Here is an 18,936-nt window from a genome sequence, read left to right on the forward strand (position 1 = left end):
GAATTAGCCCAAAGGTATATACAGTGCCATTTCTCTATAGCAAATAAAAAATTATAATGACAGTCTTTTTTTTTTCTATAGCAAAGGATGCTTCTTACTTTCTTTAGTACAAGTTATGCCATCTTAAAACATATGTTTGATCTGTAGCTGTAAATTTTTTCCCAATCCCTGTAATTTCTAAATAAAGTTGCTTCTCAGATACACTGGGAAAAAAGGACAACAAGGCCTGATTTTGAATAGCCAAAGTCGGAAAACACTAACTATGGTGGAAAGATAAGCCAGGAGAATTGTTGTTGTGAGTGGGAAGGAAAAGGATCTCAGCAGCGTACTTGACTTTATGCTGCAAAGAAAGAGGTTCAGTGGCAGCCACAGAGCTGCTCCCAAACACTGTCTTCTGCTGTTGATTGCCAAAACAAGTGTGCATCTTCACCAGGAGAAAAAAAATGTTTGTCATTTCTCAGTACATTTCCCCATTGTTAACATAGCAGAAGATTCAAGATTATACTAACAGGAGGTAAGATGCTGGGAATCATCAGGTTGGATACATTTCCCTTTTGAGTTTATTTATCATGTAGAAACCAGATAACCTTCATTTCGACACTGTCTTAAAGAGGGACACACACTTTCAGGGTATTCAGGATGTGGGCACGCTGGCTCTAGAAACTTGTTAAATCATTACTGAGATTGAAAGTATGATCATTCCAGAAAAAAATTTACAGCGACTTTCTGATGTGTAGAACAAAAGCCTTTCTAGCGTAACAGATTCGTAGCTGAAAGAGCTGGCACATCATATCATCTTTCAGTTTAATATGTCATTGCCTTCCCTTCATTAAGAGAAATGAAGATGTGAGGTAGTGTCAGATTTGTGAAGACTCTGTGAAGTTGTCTATCTTAAAAAAAGGAAACATGTAAAGAAGGAATTTAATGAGAATTTCATACTCTCCTGAATTTTTCCACGAAAATACATAAAGCAAAGTTTTGAGATGACAGATTTCATTTTACCATATTTATTACTTAGAAAGAAAGCTTTATCACTCAGATCTGGAGGAATACACCTTTATTTAATGATGGAGAATGTTTTTTTAGATAACAGTCTCTTCCTATATTTGATGTGCCTTTTATTGCCGTATACTGCTCTGTAGGTGTCAAGACCATAATAGTACCTTTATTTTACTTCAATCTTTTAGTTCTACAGTGTAATTATTTATTAATTAGATAGTACCTAAAAGTCTTTGGCGTTTGGAAACTAACACTACACATTAAATATTCTTCACCAAGATGATAATGGCATAACTTTAGGAAAGTTAGTCTGACATTTAGTATTGGCACATTAATGGAATACTCATACACTATTTGATTGATAAAGAATTAAAAGAATATAATTAGTCCCTGCCAGTTTGATATAACAGAAAATAGGCCTTGCCAAAAAAAAAGTGAATTAATTCTCCAAGCACATTAGAATGTTGGATGATAAATCCACTTTATTCTTTTAATTGAGGAGTTCTAAACTGTACTCTCCTTCAAAAAATAAAACTGTAGAATAAAGATAATGCCTCCACTTAAAGAATTAAGAAATAGATAAGTGAGTTATCAGAAGTGATTATCCATGTAAATCAACAGTATGTGGTTATGTTTTAAATAATATTCGTCTCTGAGACTGATAATGTGGTTAATATTATATAATATATAATATAATATAATACAATATAATATATATGTTTCATATATGTTATTGTATATTTTATTATATTATTATTATAAGATATTAATATAGTATATTCTACATGTTACCTGAATATATACAGTATCTACTCTGATCCAAATTTTAATCACTAGCTGAATAAATAACAGTCTGTGGTGGTAACATTTTCAAATGAAAAAAATATCGCTAAGTATTGATCAGAGTGGGACAGTTATACTGAGGACTTGGATCCCACATTAACCTGTATACTGTTAAATAAAATATTGTAGAAACAGAATTGTTAGTGCATAATTAGACACATCATAACCTGACTTATGAGAAAGTGTTTCTGAGACAGTATTGAGGATAGTAATGGTGAGACACATATCTCTGTACAGCATTCTGCAGTCATGTTGTACTCAGAAAAATGTTTTCTCATAAATTGCTTTAATCCTTGGCATTATACATGGAGGGAGTATAGAGTAGGAATTTGGGTATATGGAACAGGATTTTACATTTTCTTTCATACAGCACTATGGTTAGTACTGAAATATTGATCAGTCTTCTAATAACCACATTTTTAGAGTTGTTAAAATATAAAAAGTGATGCCCTGCTTACTCTTCTTACAGAAAACTATGCTGCAAGTGTTGGCAAGCACTTTTTTCCAAATTTGGGACACTGACTGTGCATATGAGGTGAAGCAGATCTTAGCAAGAAAAACAAGTTTACCTTGCTCTTTACAATCAAGAAGGTTTTTTCTTCAAAAAAGTATAGCTAAAAAATAAGCCAATTCAACATATGAAAAGAAGACTAAGATTACTTGTTTATTGTTTATGTAATCCTTAGAAGAAAAACAGTAATTTATAAAGGTCTCTTCAGCTTAGAAGAGAAAGGAACATCAAGTAGAAATCAACAGAAGCTGAAGCCAAGTAAATTCTTTAAGGGATAAGACCTAAATATCAAGGAGTGAGGATAATTAAACAATGGAAAAACGTTATTTAAGTCTAGTTAAATGGCATACATTTTTAGTCAGACACAAGTATTGACTTTGATGCAATCTTGACTTTGGGATGACTGCATGAAATGCAAAAACTGTAATCTCTAATACACAGTAGGAGAGAGAAGCCGATCAGATGGTCCTAGTTAACCTTTTATAGAATTATTTTATCTTTCAGTAATCTCAACTGATAACTAATTTTAACTGACCATTATTCATTCCTAAGAGGGAAAAAGAATTCTTAACTGAAGCATAGAATGTTTTCAGTTCATTTAATTGTTTTAGGTTTTTTGTTGGTTTGGTTTTTTTTTATTCTATTGGTATCTTATAAATTTTCTGATAGGCTTTACAGAAATGTATGCAGAAGAGGTTCACAAAAGTACTTGTGGAAGAAATACTATGCAAATTTCTTTAAAAAATCCATTTCCATGTCATGAGCGATTTATAATTGGCTGCATTAAATTTTATAATAATTCTGATTTTAAATAGCTTAAATTGTTTCCCCTGGTTTTAGCACCAGGACAGTCAACATATTTTGCAGTCAACATATTCCAGATTAAATATGTAGCTATTTACATTCATAATTTCATAAATAACATCTTGTTTAAATGAGTATAAATTCTGTGTTGTTTATGGAACTACATCTGTTGAAACTTAGTTCATTCAGATGCGAAGGAGGAAATAGATGGTGACCCTACAAGTTCCCCTGACACTACATGTGCCAATAGCATAGAATCACAGAATCATAGAACGGCCTGATCTTGAAGGGACGTTAAAGATCATCTAGTTCCAACCCCCTTGCCGTGGGCAGGGACACCTTCCACTAGACCAGTTTTCTCAAAGCCTCATCCAACTTGGCCTTCAACTCTTCTGGGGATGAAGCATCCACAACTTCTTTGGGTAGCCTGTTCCAGTGCCTCATCACGACCGCATTAAAGATTTTCTTCCTGGCATCTTAATTTAAACCTACTCCCTTAGAGCCATTCCCCCTTGTCCTGTCACCACACACCCTTGCAAAAAGTCTCTCTCCATCTCTTTTGTAGGCTCCCTTCAGGTATTGGAAGTCTACAATTAGGTCACCCCCAAGCCTTCTTCTCAAGCTGAATAATCCCAGTTCTCTCATCCTTTCCTCCTGGAAGAGGTGCTCCATCACTCTAATCATCCTGGCGGCCCTCCTCTGGACTCATTCCAACAGGTCTATGTCCTTCCTGTGATGTCCTCATCAGAGGACATCAGTGCTGGATGCAGCACTGCAGGTGTGGTCTCACAAGAGTGAAAGGACAGAATCACCTTTCTCGACCTGCTGGTCATACTCATTTTGATGCAGCTCAGGATGTAGTTTGCTTTCTGGGCTCCAAACACACACTGCTATACTTGATGGTTTGCTTAAAGAGTCAGATTTGCCCACTGCTAACCATGTTCCCTCTCTTAAAACTGTTTTTTTTCTGCTTAATTAATGTGGTTTCTGTTTCACTGATGTTAGACTGTACAGTACATTATCACAAGGATACGCACATGCAAACGTAATGAACCTGATTCCTGGTGATCACTGGAGAAATTGTGTTCTCTCTTCTGAAATGGTTATCTGAATTAAAGAAGACAATTATTCAGAAATTCACAGATGTTATATTTGGTAACAGTAATTAATCCTTTAAAACTCTTGAAGCAGTCACAATAACAAATAATCAAACATAATCTGACCAACATAAGTTTTTAAAACCAGCTTTCTTTCTTGTGAATGGAAGAAAGGTATTTTATTGCATGTAATTTTTATATTCTTTATATCCATTTTAAAGGTCATTTCTGTGAATTTTTTTTGTACCTCCTGGTCAGAAAGAGTAAGCACAAAGCTTAAGTCAAATTTCTGGGAACTATTCATGGTTAGGGTATGGATAGCTTTATTAAATACCTTTTTTATTCTAAGTTAGGCAAAATTAATGTAATATTTCATGAAAATACTAGATTAAAACTGCAGTTGAGGAGATGTATGCTTCATGGCCTTAGACAAAAAATAAGCGTGTGTGCCACCATTTTAAATCACACAAGACTGCTACTAGTCCACATGAGTACTGGAACAGGGTGTCTCATACTTGCTTCTGTTGTACCCCTTTCTTTTCATCTGATAAATATTTCATTTATCCATGTAATGTGAAACAGCTCTAACAGCAAAGAACGATAGGGGTGTTTTTTCAAAATTACGGTAACCTGAAGTTTATGGCTCTCATGAGAGTTCCTCAGACATCGTCAGAGGAAGACCTATGCAGAGTGTTTGCATTCTCCCCATATCATTTATTTGTGGGAAGATCCTTAGGAGTATAGCACTATGTTAGCCCCATTCTCTGAAAACTCTTAAGGGTAATCCTCATATAGCAGCGCTATTCTAAGCCCTTGTAATTGCCCTAGGAAGTATCGAAGCACACGCATATATACATGGTATTATAAGGATGTCATAACGCAATTTGAGATGGAAGAAATTTTTTTCAGAATATTAAAAAAAATTTAGTGAGGCTTTTTTTTGTGTGTGTGTGCAACATTTTTAATTTGGGAACTCAGGAATTTACCAAATGGAAGATACCATAGTGAGGAAAACAAATGTCTCACCATGTATTATATCTCAGTGAGTAACAGTATTTGCTCACATGCTGTTTCAGAAGTGCAGTGCTATCCTAGTAAACCTATCTGCACACGTATTTTTCATCAGTTTGCTTTTGCTAAGGAACATAGTCTAGATATTTCCAGTAACCTCATACCAGTCTGCTTGCCAAGTAAGATCCTATCTTTCTTGGATATGTTTATGGGAATGCATTTGCACATTAAATTGGAAACACATGAGTCTATTGCTATTCCTCTCTGGAGTACACATACTCCTGATACACAGATTTAACACACGCTTAAGGGGAGAATGATTTGTGAGAGTCTCTTGTTAAAATACTGGCAACACATCACTGAGGATTTCCTCCAGCAAAGGGAACAGATTATACCTCTGTGAGCTGAATGCAAAACTACATGGGGTTTCTTTGTGTTTGTTCAAAAAATTACATACACAAACAGCAAGGAAAACATAATTAGAAATAGTCAAACTGGTTAATGACAAAAATATGGAAAAAATCTCAAATTCAGAGCATTTGCTTTGCAGCAAGAAAATGTCACTCAAACATAAACTACTCAACTAAACGAGAAAGAGGATATAATTTCTGAATACTTAAAAGAAAGATGAAACTTTATTGGGTGAAAACACACACAGAAAATTACCAATGCTTATTAAGGACCTATTAAGTCACCTAAATTTAGGACCATTTCACAGATGCTCTGGGATTGCCACCTGTCCTTTAGCAGTTTGTCTGCCAGCAGAAAGGAAGGTATGAATTTCTATAGATATTGTCTCATACATGTTTTACCTAGGTAAAGGTCTCAAATACTCTATCAAATAGTACCAAAATTATATTTTGTCAATTATGTCCTTAATTCCTGTGTTCTTATTTTTACCTAGAATGCTTAATTGCCAATTTTAATCTCTTCTCAGACTATTAATAAAAATACTCTAGACTAATAGAAACTGTGCAGGAGACCTTTGAGTACAACTTTGTACTTATAACTGCCCACATAATATATACAAATACATCAACACTTTCTAGATGTCAATTTAAAATTGCTGTTAACTTCCTTTAAAATTCAGCTTTAAGATAGCTGAGATATCTGGTCTTTTCATCTCCAGTCTTGAAAAACTGTTTTTTCTATAGTTTGTTTTAAAGAATTATGACTCAGGACACTTATTCAGTCAGAAATGTATAGAAAAAAAAGCCAAACAAGCAAACAAAAAACCCCTCCCATAAATATATTAATATTATCTATTAAAGTTGTGTGCGTAGATGTTATTGATAAATATCCATCAGGTTATTTAAGAACTACAGGAAAGCAAAATACAAAATAAAATAAAAAATGCATAAATACAAAATGATTATCAAAAATTGAAGTGTATTTGTTATACAAGTATTAAAACTAGCAGAAGAACCAGGCCTAGTGTATACGACTGCTTATTGCTCAATACAGGAATATCCAAGTTGGTTCTCAGTTCTCAGTGCCCTGATGTATACAGTACCTCTGAGTTAGTTTATACTTGCCTTCTGCTCTGGTGCATGCCAACCTAGTCCTTTGTTGAAGAATTTCTCTTTCACGTGGAATTTGGATTTATTCTTCATTAATAAACCTGTATGGAGTTTGAATTAATATATAAGAGCCAAGACACCTGTCCATAGTGTGGGTGTCCCTATATGGTGTTAAGAAAATGGAACATTCTGTCAAGTATTCTACTAAACATCATATGAGAATTGATATGCACATGGGTACCCCAGATATCAAGCCACAGCTTAGGTATTAAGGAAAATTTATTTCTGAAAGTCAAGAACCCTGGTAATTTACACTGGGTAGGAAAGTGCAAGCAGCAAATCAGTTCTGGTTCTTTTGTAACATCTGCATAACTTTTGCATCTGCATAACTTCAAGACTGTATTCTCCCCTTGTTTTGTGACTTGCCTGACTTCTCACAGGGGCCCCTATTCATGTCTGTGAGAACCCTAACTCTTCTTTCAGTGTGAGTTTACCTCTCCCACAAACAATGCAGAGCAAATATGCAATGCTATTCACGGGAAAGAATTTCTCTCCCATGCTAGATCTTCCCTAACCACAGAAACTGTCTTGAGTGAATGCCTTCATGTTTCCCTCCTCAGAATAAATCTTCTGTGCAATATTTTATCCTAGACATCATAAGTTTTTATAGTATACAAAGTATTTATGCAAGTGTATGGTGAAAGGTCACATAAATTGTTAAAGTTCCTCATAATGGTAGCAGGTCAGGCTACATGGATGCTATTCCTTGTTTCTCTTAATATTCACCCATATGTAGTCTAAAGGAATGCTTTCACGGCAGGTAACACGGATACCCTTCACATCATCTCTTTGTACAGCCTACACCTCATAAGTTTAAACTACAGAGTAACAGCATCAGTTTAGAGCTTGTTTACAGCTGTTTACAGCTGCTTTGCCCACTTTTAGATTTTAAAAAATATGTGAATGGTACTGAAGAATGACCTCTAGATGAAATTGTTATGGAAGGAAAACATACTGAGATTTACATTGTATAAGTCTCAAACCTTACAGCATTTCAACTGTTAGTATCTCACTTTTTTCATAATTACTTCATAATTGTGGAGAAACGTAGCTTTGGTGTTGTGCCTTAAAATCTGTTTTTGTCACCAAAAGCCCCTTAATATCAAGTTAAAAAAAAATAATCTCCACATACTAGCTAGTTTTGCTGAATATGACTTTCTGAAAAAATTCTATTTCCCAGAGGCCTGTAAGGTGTGAATATCTCTTAGGCAAAAATAAGTCTGCAGTTTTTCTGCTCAGTATAACTGTTGTTATTGCTAAGTATGAACTCTATGGGAGCTATTTCACTCAGGGGACTAGAAATACGATATGGATACTTTTTACCTCTGGATCATTGTTTCAAGTCTAGCTCAGATTAATAATAGCAAAAATATACTGTATCATCTGTCGGCTCTGGAATTATATGAACAAAATGATTTGACAATTCAAGAGAAATCCTAGCGGACCTCAAACTCATCCACTTTGTAATTGCAAACTTTACCAGACAGGTGGCAGTTTTCTTGGCTTAGAAAAACCAAGAAAACTGATACTGTTACTTCACTAGCTATATCACTTTGAAGACGGAAAAAGAGCTAAAACTTTGCATTTTGTCAAGCTGGAGAATACAGTTGTAATAATTTCATAGTCAATAAGTTTAAAAACTATTACGGTCGTTTAAACAAAGACATTAAACTTTAATTGTCATCCCCATTTCTGAGAGTTAAACATCTACGAAACTTTATTATCTAAAGAACACACTAGAGGTTCAGTTCTTATTGCTTCCTAATAAGGCCTGGGCCCATAATATATATTCTTTGAAGAAAAGCATCCAAAACAGAGCCCTTTATTGCCTTTTCAATTTAACCTTTTCTGTAATACATATCCTATCTTGTATTCAGCAAACAATAAATTGAAGTTGTAAAGTAAGTAGATATTTCACCTCTCAGGCACAAGTCTGAACGCCCAGTCCCATCACCCCTGATAGAAAATTGTCATTACTTCTCTTGGGGTGAAATAACATTTTATAGTTTCATGCATAGTGAAATATTTGTAAGAAATGGGCTTGAAAAAGCATCATATTAGGATACGTTATAAATGGATGGTTGGCACCTGTCTCCAGAGTAATAGAAGTCCATTTCAAAACCTTTCACAGCCTGAATAAAAGAGATAGTTTAAACCAATTTTGCCCAAGGCCAAGATTCACAAAGACATTCAGGATTTTGGATTATTTTTTTCTCTGTTGAATGAGACTTGGTTTCCTCAATGACTTTGGGAAACTGCAGTCTGCTTCTCAGGACTGTTAGCTAATGAACAGCTCTGAGATTAGTTTCCCTCAAGTGTTCATGTAATGACTGTGATACACCCCATTGGGGCTCTTGGTGTTTAAACATACACTCCAAAATATTATTGGGAATAATATATATAGGGGAATAATCTAGAGCAAAGGAGATACAGACTTTGTGGAAGAGGATCATATCAGGGAATATTTAAGCAAACCAGACATACCTAAATCCGTGATCCATGAGGGATACATCCACGATTGCTGAGAGAGTTTGTTGATGTCATTGCAAGGAAATTGCAATGTTATTCCTATTTTCAGAAAGGCTAAGGAGGAGGACCCAAGGAGCTACAGGCTGGTCAGCCTCACCTCAGTCCCTCTGAAGGTCTTAAAGAAGCTAAACCTAAAACACATTTTTAGGCACATAAAAAAGACAGTGATCAGAAGTAGTCAGTAAGGATTCACCAAGAGGAACACATACTTGGCCAACTTGAACTTCTATGGTGAAATGTCTGTCCTGGCAGATGAGGGTGGAGCAGTAGATATTATCTACCCGAATTTCATCAAAAGATCTTTCACACTGTGTCCTTTAAGATACTCACAGACAAGTTGATAAAGTATGGGCTGCATGAGTAGACCGTGAAGTGTATTGAAAACTGGGTGAATGGACAAACCGAGAGGGTTATGATCAGTGGCACAGAATACAGTTGGAGACCAGCGACTAGAGGTATACCCCAGGGGTCAGTACTGGGTCCAGTCCTGCTTAACATCATTAATGATCTGAATGATGGGGCAGAGTTCACCCTCAGCCAGTTTTCTAATGACACCAAACTGGGAGTCGTCACTGATGGTCATGGAACCATCCAGAGGTATCCCAACAGGCTAGAGAACTGGGCTGATGGGAACCTCATGAAGTTCAACAAGGAGCAGTGCAAAGTCCTGCAGCAGGGAAGGAACAACACTAGACACAAATATATGCTGGGGGCCACCTAGCTGGAAAACAACTTCAAAGGAAAGGATCTGGGGGTCATGGTGGACACCAATTTGAACGGAAACCAGCCATGTGCACCTGGTGCAAAGATTAATGGTGTGCTGAGCTGCCTTTGGCAAAAGATTGCCATCAGATCAAGGGAGAAGATCCTTCCCCTCTGCTCATGCCTGGTGAGGTCATGCCTGGAGTGTTGTGTTCAGTACTGGGCTCCTCAGCACAAGAGAACCATGGACATAATCGAGAGTCCAGTAAAGGGTCACAAAGATGGTTAAGAGACTGGAGCATCTCTCTCTTGATAAAAGGTTGAGAGAGTTGGGATTGTTCAGCCTGGAGAAGAGAAGGCTCAGGGGGATCTTATTAATATATAGAAATACTTGAAGGTAAGGTGTAAAGAGGACAGAGCTAGGATCTTTCCAGCAATGCCCAGTGGCAGAACAAGAGGAATGGGTCTACCTGCGACACAGGAGGTTCCATCTGAACATCAGGAAATACTTTTTTACTCTAAGGATGACTGAGCGCTGGCACAGGTTGCCTAGGTATGCTGTGAAATTTCCTTCCTTGGATATGCTCAGAAGCTGTCTGGACATGGTTCTGGGTAACTGACTTTAGGTGGCCCTGCTTTATCAGAGTGGTTGAACCAAATGACCCTTTTCATCCTGCACTCAATTTGAGAACCAAATTACAGAATAATAGGAGTAGGATTCAGTTTGCTTGCACATGGATCTTCAAAAAGAAGCTGTGTAAATGTGAAGTGCATGTGGTGATCCAGTACTGATTAAGCTAATTAACTGTCCAGACTCCACTGACTTGAACAACTAGGGACAGGAATCCATTGCTGAAGCCAAGACATCTAGTGCAATTTTCTACAATGTAGATGACACCATTGACCTCCATCTGCTGGTCCAGAAGTCTGCAAGTCTCCTGTAGTTCTTGTGTCACATTTGTCAGTTCCATGCTGACATCCTGGGTACTGTCAAAGGAGTAAAATGGTATGAGATATGAATACGCAAGCAGTTCACTAAAACCCATTTTTTCGATTAACAGTAATGGGAGCTTTGGCACCTACAGGCAGACATGTAATAGCCAAATGCCCACAGTCTGGCATTTCATCATGTGCTATTGTTACAGTAAGGCTTGAAGCAAAACTTTAAATGTGACAAGTTAATTCATAACTGATTTCCTTATATCAGAATTGCATGCACTTGTCTAAAATATTCAACTACGTTCACAGCAGTATTGATTTATCAACACTATTGATTTATCTGATGATATTTATCTGATGATATATGATTTAACTGATTTATTGATGAAACAGGCTTAAATTAATCTGAATTAAATCTGAATTAAGCTTATCTAGGCAAAAAATATCTAATAACATTTGTTACTAATCTATTTTCCATATCAGCTAAAATTAAGCATATTTACGCTCATTTAGCCAAGCCTACTCAACTCAAGTAGGGAACACGTCTCCAAGTTGGATGTAAATCAAATTTTTAGCTGCCTAATGCATAGAAGTTTCTCTTGGCAATCAGGACATCATCAGCAAGCGACATTACCTTATGGTATGAAGTATTATTCTCTACCTGGTAAAGAAAAACAGAGCTTAGTAAGAGTGCATACCATCTAACACGAGAGCCAACTAGCACACTTTTCCAGGCTATGTTCATGTTCCTTCTTCTGGACTCTCCTCATCTTTCCAAAACTTAAAAGTAGATAACAGTTCAGTTTAGATTAAGGAGTTCCAGGATTTGAGGAAAAATAATGAAACATTGATAAATATCAAAGTTACTTGCCCCTCCCATTTCTCCATGATTTCCCGGGAGTACCTACAGTTAGATCTCAGTCATTGGTCATCATTTTTCTTGATGAAATGAGTGTTTTTCATCTAGACCAAGACACAAAACTTCAGTCCTCTTACAGCTACACTTAGCCCTTTGTATAGCCCACTGCTTGTAATAACACACAGATATGCTGTCTGTGACCAGGCAACTTTCCAAATAACAGAGACATTGTTTGGGACAAATCACAAGCAAAAAAAAAGTATACACTAAAGCAATAAAACTTTTTGCATATATATAAGAGTTAAAACTATTTAATATGTAGAATATTGTCAGATTAAGTCCACAAGTCAGTTAATAGGCCTAGAATGATTTTCCACAAAAGTGATTGGATTTTCTGTTGATTGTTTTCTTCCTGTCTTTTTCAGGTTTTGAATCAGATGAAAATAGTAGTCTTTTCCAGTCATCAGTAAAAAGATGAATCCCGTTTAACCGGTAGTAGAATTTGCGTGAAGTCCCATTTTCCACATCACTGAAATTCCAATTTTCTTTCCAGTGCTTAGTCAGGAATTTAGTAGCTACCATCCCCTAGAAAACATCTGTATCATACTGTATTATTCAGTATATTCCAATGTTGTATTTCTCAAATGTTCCATGTGTCCAGAGCATCCATTGCACCTGATTGGAACAGTCCATCAATATTCTAAGCATTCAGAGTATAGCATCTGGGACACTCATTATTAACCTTTCATTCCACATTTCATTTATATTATAATTTCGGTAATGGCTTTTTAGTTCAGACATGATACCCTGTGTCAAAGTACATCTTATTAGTGTTCACAAACTATAGACTGATGCAATAATCATGTCAAAGATTTGCTTATCATAATTTCTATAACACTGAGGACCCTAACAGATATTGCAATTGTCTCTGAGTTCTGTATTATTAATGCTAACAGCTGCAAGTCATGCATGTTGCAATAGTCTATGCTGAGACCTACCATATTTTGACATATGACTAATTAACCTAAGTTCAGAATTGGTACATATCTTCAGAAAAGTGTTAAACCACTGTTAGCAGTTAGAAGAGGGAAAATAGTTTCCTTTTAACTCCATCTGGTACATACTGACATTCCAAACTGTTGCTAATAAAACACTGAATCTTGTATGGAGTACATGGTGAAAAAAAATACAGTGAAAAAAAGAGTAAGTAATGAACTACATACTTTGATAATTCCAAAAACAGAACAGGGAAGATAACAAGAAGACACAGAAATAATATTTAAAGATGATATTACAGCAGCATAATGTGCTTTATTGAAAGTATGCCTGATAGTTCTCTCAACTAGAATTCCAAGATAATGTAACTGTGTATATGTAGGAAAGGTTAGCTGGAGGCAGGATTCTTATTAGGATTTTAAATAGCCCAACAGTATTGGGTAGATCTAGTTTACCTCATGCTGAAAGAAAAAAAAGAAAATCAAAACAAACTGACCAAAAATAAGTGTATGATTCTTTCAAGATATTTGACAACTTCAGGCCTACATGAGAGAACTCCACAAGTCCTTAACAAATGTAATGCTTCAGCTTTTAGGTAAAGTTGCAAGGAATTAAATACAAAGAAGAAAAGACAGATAGTATATGACTAGAGACCTGCAGGAATGAAAATTTCCTGGATAAAATCTCAAGGTACTCAGAATAACAAGAGATCATTTATAGAGGAATTATCTCTTAGTAACCAAAGACAGCCAAACACTAGAGGAGAATACATCCTTGACCTACTTGCAAATAGAGAGGAATTGATTGAAAATTTGAGAAATGTGGAACAGCCACAATGAACTAGCTGATTCTAGACAAACAGTTAATGAGTTTATAAAGCAATGGTACAATAGCACTGAATTTTAAGAAAGAAAATTAGACTCAAATCCACAACAATTGGTGAACCAGGGAAATTATCTGGGCAGGTCCCCAGGACAGTGAGATCCAGGGAAGCTTCTCAAGACTTTTCACACTAAGTCATTGGAGCCAGTAATAAGAGACTTCCGTAGCTGAGCATGAGTTCATAAACTCTGCATGAGTTTATGAAGTTTTCAGTGTTCATGGTCCCACTGTTCCTTTTCCTGCTTAACTCCTTTTCATATTAATATCCCTCCCACATATCTGTGTAACAGAACCACATAGATACTAATGCCAAGTTTTTCATTGGAATAGCATATCCAAAGTTCATCTATACAAATGCCTCTAACAATCTGGGCATAACCATCTGAGAGAGCAGCACAGAGAAGTAGTAAACCTAGAATTTAAACTCATTTAAAGAATTGAGTTTTCCAAGACAAAATAATATTAGTAGTACTATTAATAATATTCACATCAATATGAATAATGATAACAACAATAATAACAACTCATTACACGTCTTTTCCAGAATAATGGTTTGCACCGATGAGGTAAAAATCTGTAAGTTTAGCGTTATAGGACTTCTCAGCCTCTCTAGAATCATGACTTTGGACTAGGAATTCTGGACCCTACAGAATTGGGCAACACTCCTGCTTAGGACCATGAGTTTTGAAACCATTGTTGACATTAGACCAACACCATAACATGCATACAGACTTCCTAACATTTACTGCTTTTCAAATCTTAGTGAGATGACTACATTCAAAGACAAAATTGTAGGTAGTGTATGTGGAGAGGGAATTCAACTGTGCCTGACTGCCTTTATTTTAGTTATATCCCAGAACCTTTTCCTATTTAATTCAGCTGCAAAGTTGACTAGATAGAGTGTCTTATTTTGTGTTCTTTCAGCTAGGATGCAGTCCCAAAGCAAGACCTGTCTTCAGACTTGCCTTTTTGTGAAGTAGATGCTGGTCAGAGAACAGGTTTATTCCTGTGTACTTCTTTTCTCCTGAGCCTACAGTCATTCGCACACCTTACTCCAAGGGTTTTTCTGTACTCCATAAATTTGCTAGATAATCACAGTACTAGCTTCTCTCAGAGAATGGGTAACCTGATAAGGTATATCAGAAACACTGTTGTCTTGTGGGTATTACTAGACCCTCTTCTCACCTGGAAAGTAGTAGACATACCATTTATGAAAGATGAAAGCAATGGTTGGGCAAATTGTTGAGCAATAATCTTGACTAAAAACAGTTTTCTCAACAAATTAAATTGTTCAGTTTTGTAGAGAAGGTTTATGCATAATTATTTGTGACACGTACGTTGAAAACCACATCCCAAAGAATTAAATGAATATATTAAAAGTACTGGGACCCATTCTCTGAGTCACATCAATTGATTCCAAACAGCTGCTATCCATACTATTAAATTTTTATACACTCCTGAGAAAATATGGACTTCCCTATTTTGTCTATTGGGAATGGCCTGTGACCATCCTAACTCTCAAGAACTTAATAAAAAATGTTTGGGAAATTGCTGGAGACCAAAAAACAAAACCGTGGTAGTAAATAATTAGAGCACTTTAAGGTATTTAACAATATGTGTAAATAAGCAATAGAGTTACAGTGTTTAAGAATACAACTTTTTATAATTCTTTTCTTGATATATCAAATGCCACATCAGGCATATGAGTTTGGGGGCTACAGAATGTTTGGAAGGAATGACTCCTAAATTTGACTCTCTGGGGCTAAGATTCGTAGTAACTGGTATAATAGAAGAGTGTAAATACTACTGTAGAGGGATGATTTCTTTATTGAAGACCACATAGAATACAGTTTTATGGTTTCCTGCTGAAGATCTCCCACCTAGTCAAGCAGACTGCAGGAAGACCAGTAGCTAGGTAGATTGTTGTCCTAGTTAGGACAGCTGAGACCAGTTCATCATGGTATAGGTGTAACCCAAAACTGTGTATTCTATAGCCTTCCATGCCATTTCCCAGAAACTGTTGTCAATAGACTATTCACACCCTCTGCCCATAGAGCCTGACTCCTCAGGCTATAAACTAGGTATTAAGAGGCCTGTGAGATAGGAGGATGCTCTTGTCCTCACACCCTTTGTGGAACTCCCCGCCCTGAGGGATGTACTGAGCATTCCTGCCTGAACTGGAGGATATATAATCTTGGAGTCTTGGAACATTTGCAACCACTCGTGGGATCCAGAGGAAGACTGCAGCTCATCGCTCTCAACCAGACTTAGACCACCACCCTCAGGTGGACTGCAATCACCACTTTTGACCAGACTGCAACAGCTCTCCCACCAGCAGGTTTTTCCCCTCTCCCTTTATTTGGACTCAAGTGGGGCCCAAGGAACACCACTTTGTTCATGCCCCAGGGTACTGGGTTATACATTTGGGTTTTGTGGGTTAAGACCAACTGTTTGTATGATTGTACTTACTGTATTATTTTAATAAATTGTTATTCTGATTTATAATCTCTCCTTTGAGTTGAGTTCATTTCCCCTGCTGGTTAACTCTTAAACCAACACAATTGTTTAAGGCAGAACTGTAGCTCAGAAAACTACAGTAATTTTTATCTCATGTTAAATAACCAAATGGAAAACTAAGGTTGTGGCTGTACTCATACTGTTATAACGAGGGCCAGCGCTAGAGCAGATATGGCATTAGAAATTTAAATTACACTATAAAGAACAGAAAAATAGATTTTTCAAATTTTAATAGATTGAAAACATTTATTATTTGTTACACTCCATATTTTAACCTAGAAAGTACTAAGAGCTGTTATCTTTATCTAAGACTTTTTAAAAGCCTTTTGGTTTGGTATAACCTCAAATTCATGTCCGGAGAAAAACTACATATTTTTCTCAAATGAGAAATTTTTTTTAATTTAGTGCCTGTTACTAATCATCAACTTCCACTCTACATAGTCAGTAGCTTCTTTAGTATAGATATTTTCCATATATCCTACATACATATGAGCCAGGTGAGTGGCAAATGGGCTTTAACTGATGTTGTACAATAAGATTCTACTATCAAAACTCTTTTTTGAAAGGGGAAGACATTGTCGTTATCATCTATTTCAACTCAAAAGAATAATCTTAGGTCCTCCCCTCCTTTAGTGACTCAAATAATATATCTTTTAAGCTCTTTCTGGATTAGGGTGATACAAATTACGTGACTGTCCATTAGCTGGTTGGATCTGATCCACCAAAACAGAGGATCAAAGAGGACATTTTCCCACCTGCTCCATCTAGTTCAAGAGTTTCTAGTGGCTGTTTTGCTTTCACAGTTGACCACTCCTCAAAAGCTCTTGGTGCATCTTGATAAACATATTCACAAAAGATTTAATGTAACTTTTGTTCAAACTGAATCTGAAAGCTCATTCCTGCAAAATTAGTGATTCTGACACCTTTCAATATTAACTTTACAATTACTTTGTGCCTTTAGAATTTTTATAGTGTTATGAAAGATACATGAGATTACTTTGACTAAGCAATCTGAATGGCAAATGATGTTCCAGTAACAGAAAATAACTCTCAGAGTGATGGAAAAGACCAGATGAATTAGTTATGTTCATGTGTTAGAGGGATGGAGATATTTCAGTTCCAAATTTGCTGGTGATACTAGCAGAATTCTTCCCCAGGCACCCAAAAATGTTCTTTGAAATTTTGTTTCAAAAGATTGTGTGAATCAGAAACCCATATGTATTCAATGCCATAATATTTTGCTGATTGTAGGGCAAAGATGGCTATAGAAATGGAATATCCTTTTTTGATTTTACAGGAAGTTAACATCTTCATGTTAGATGAAAACTAAACAAAATATAACTAAATGCATTTTGCTTCCTTTGCAGGCAAAACAGTTCTCAACAAGAGGACAGCAAGTTATATGTCTTTGAACTTTTGAGATAATGAGTACACATTAAATCGATGGGCACGGTGAGATTATAGAATATGTAACATCTTAAAGCAAGTTTCAAAATATATATTACAAAAATAGTGTTCTTCACATTACCTCACCCTCTATCTTAACAGAAATGCTCATTGTTATCTTAAACTTTCTAGAGGAAACAGTCTTCACTTTATGTTCTTATTTTACTTTTCTCCTTTCCATACACTGGAGGTGAAAACAAATAATTTAAATTAACAAACTGACAATAAAAAAGGCCTGTTGAGAATCTTGCCTGCTGGTCTTTAAAATGATGAAAGTGCTTTACATTATAAGATTGCTCTAGTCTCTGAACATGTATCCCAGTTTGAAAGACTGAAAATCTCCCTGAAGTCTGAAACACTTAAATAATTTAGATTAAATTTAAATTGTACTACACTTTATAAGCCCAGAACCATAGTCACATCTTTACTGGAAAGCTTATAAAAATTTGAAATGCTCCAATAATTTTAAATCTTGTAGAAGCCTAGTACCTTCCAAATTAAAGTGCTAATAAAAAAATTAGCACTGAAATTTAAATCTCTATATGCTGTGTAGAATGATTTAGAATTATTGAAGCCTTTCAATTTTTTATGAGGTCTCTATGTAGAAGTGAATCAAACAGCATTTTTAGTACAATGGAAATAAGATAAAAAATAAACATAGAAAAATTGTCATCAACATAGCAGTGTAGTATGAGAACTTTTCCAGAGTGCTAAAGAAGCTTTGAAACAGCAATTGTATATCAAAAATTGGAACAGATATAGCCATCTTCTTAAAATATTTTCATAAGACTCGGGAGATACTTTAGGTTCTGATTTTGTGCAAGCTATTTAATTTCTTTAAATATCCATTTCTCCCTTGGGGAAAGGACTTTCTTTTTGCAATTGATATTCATCTGACTAAATGCAAATAACTACCATGTCAACATCCATATCTAACCTGGTTACCCCAGTACTGCTTCATAGTGAGTGCAGACAAATATATTATTTTTGAAGTCTGTTCATACAATTGTAAACCCCTCAATAAGGTTTAGATCACAGCCTGAAAAAGAGGTCTTCATAGACAGAAAGGGGAGCCTAAAGTCACTACTTTAGCTATTGATTTCAGTATCTAAAGTTAAGGGAAATGCAGCCAACTTGTTATTATCTTGTCTATTAAGACATCCAGGTATTCCTGCAACACTTATTATGAAAAGCTATAAAAATTTCAAATAGAATACCTTA

Source organism: Lepidothrix coronata, unplaced genomic scaffold (genome assembly GCF_001604755.1).
Source record: "Lepidothrix coronata isolate B3197 unplaced genomic scaffold, Lepidothrix_coronata-1.0 Scaffold50, whole genome shotgun sequence".
NCBI lineage: Eukaryota > Metazoa > Chordata > Aves > Passeriformes > Pipridae > Lepidothrix > Lepidothrix coronata.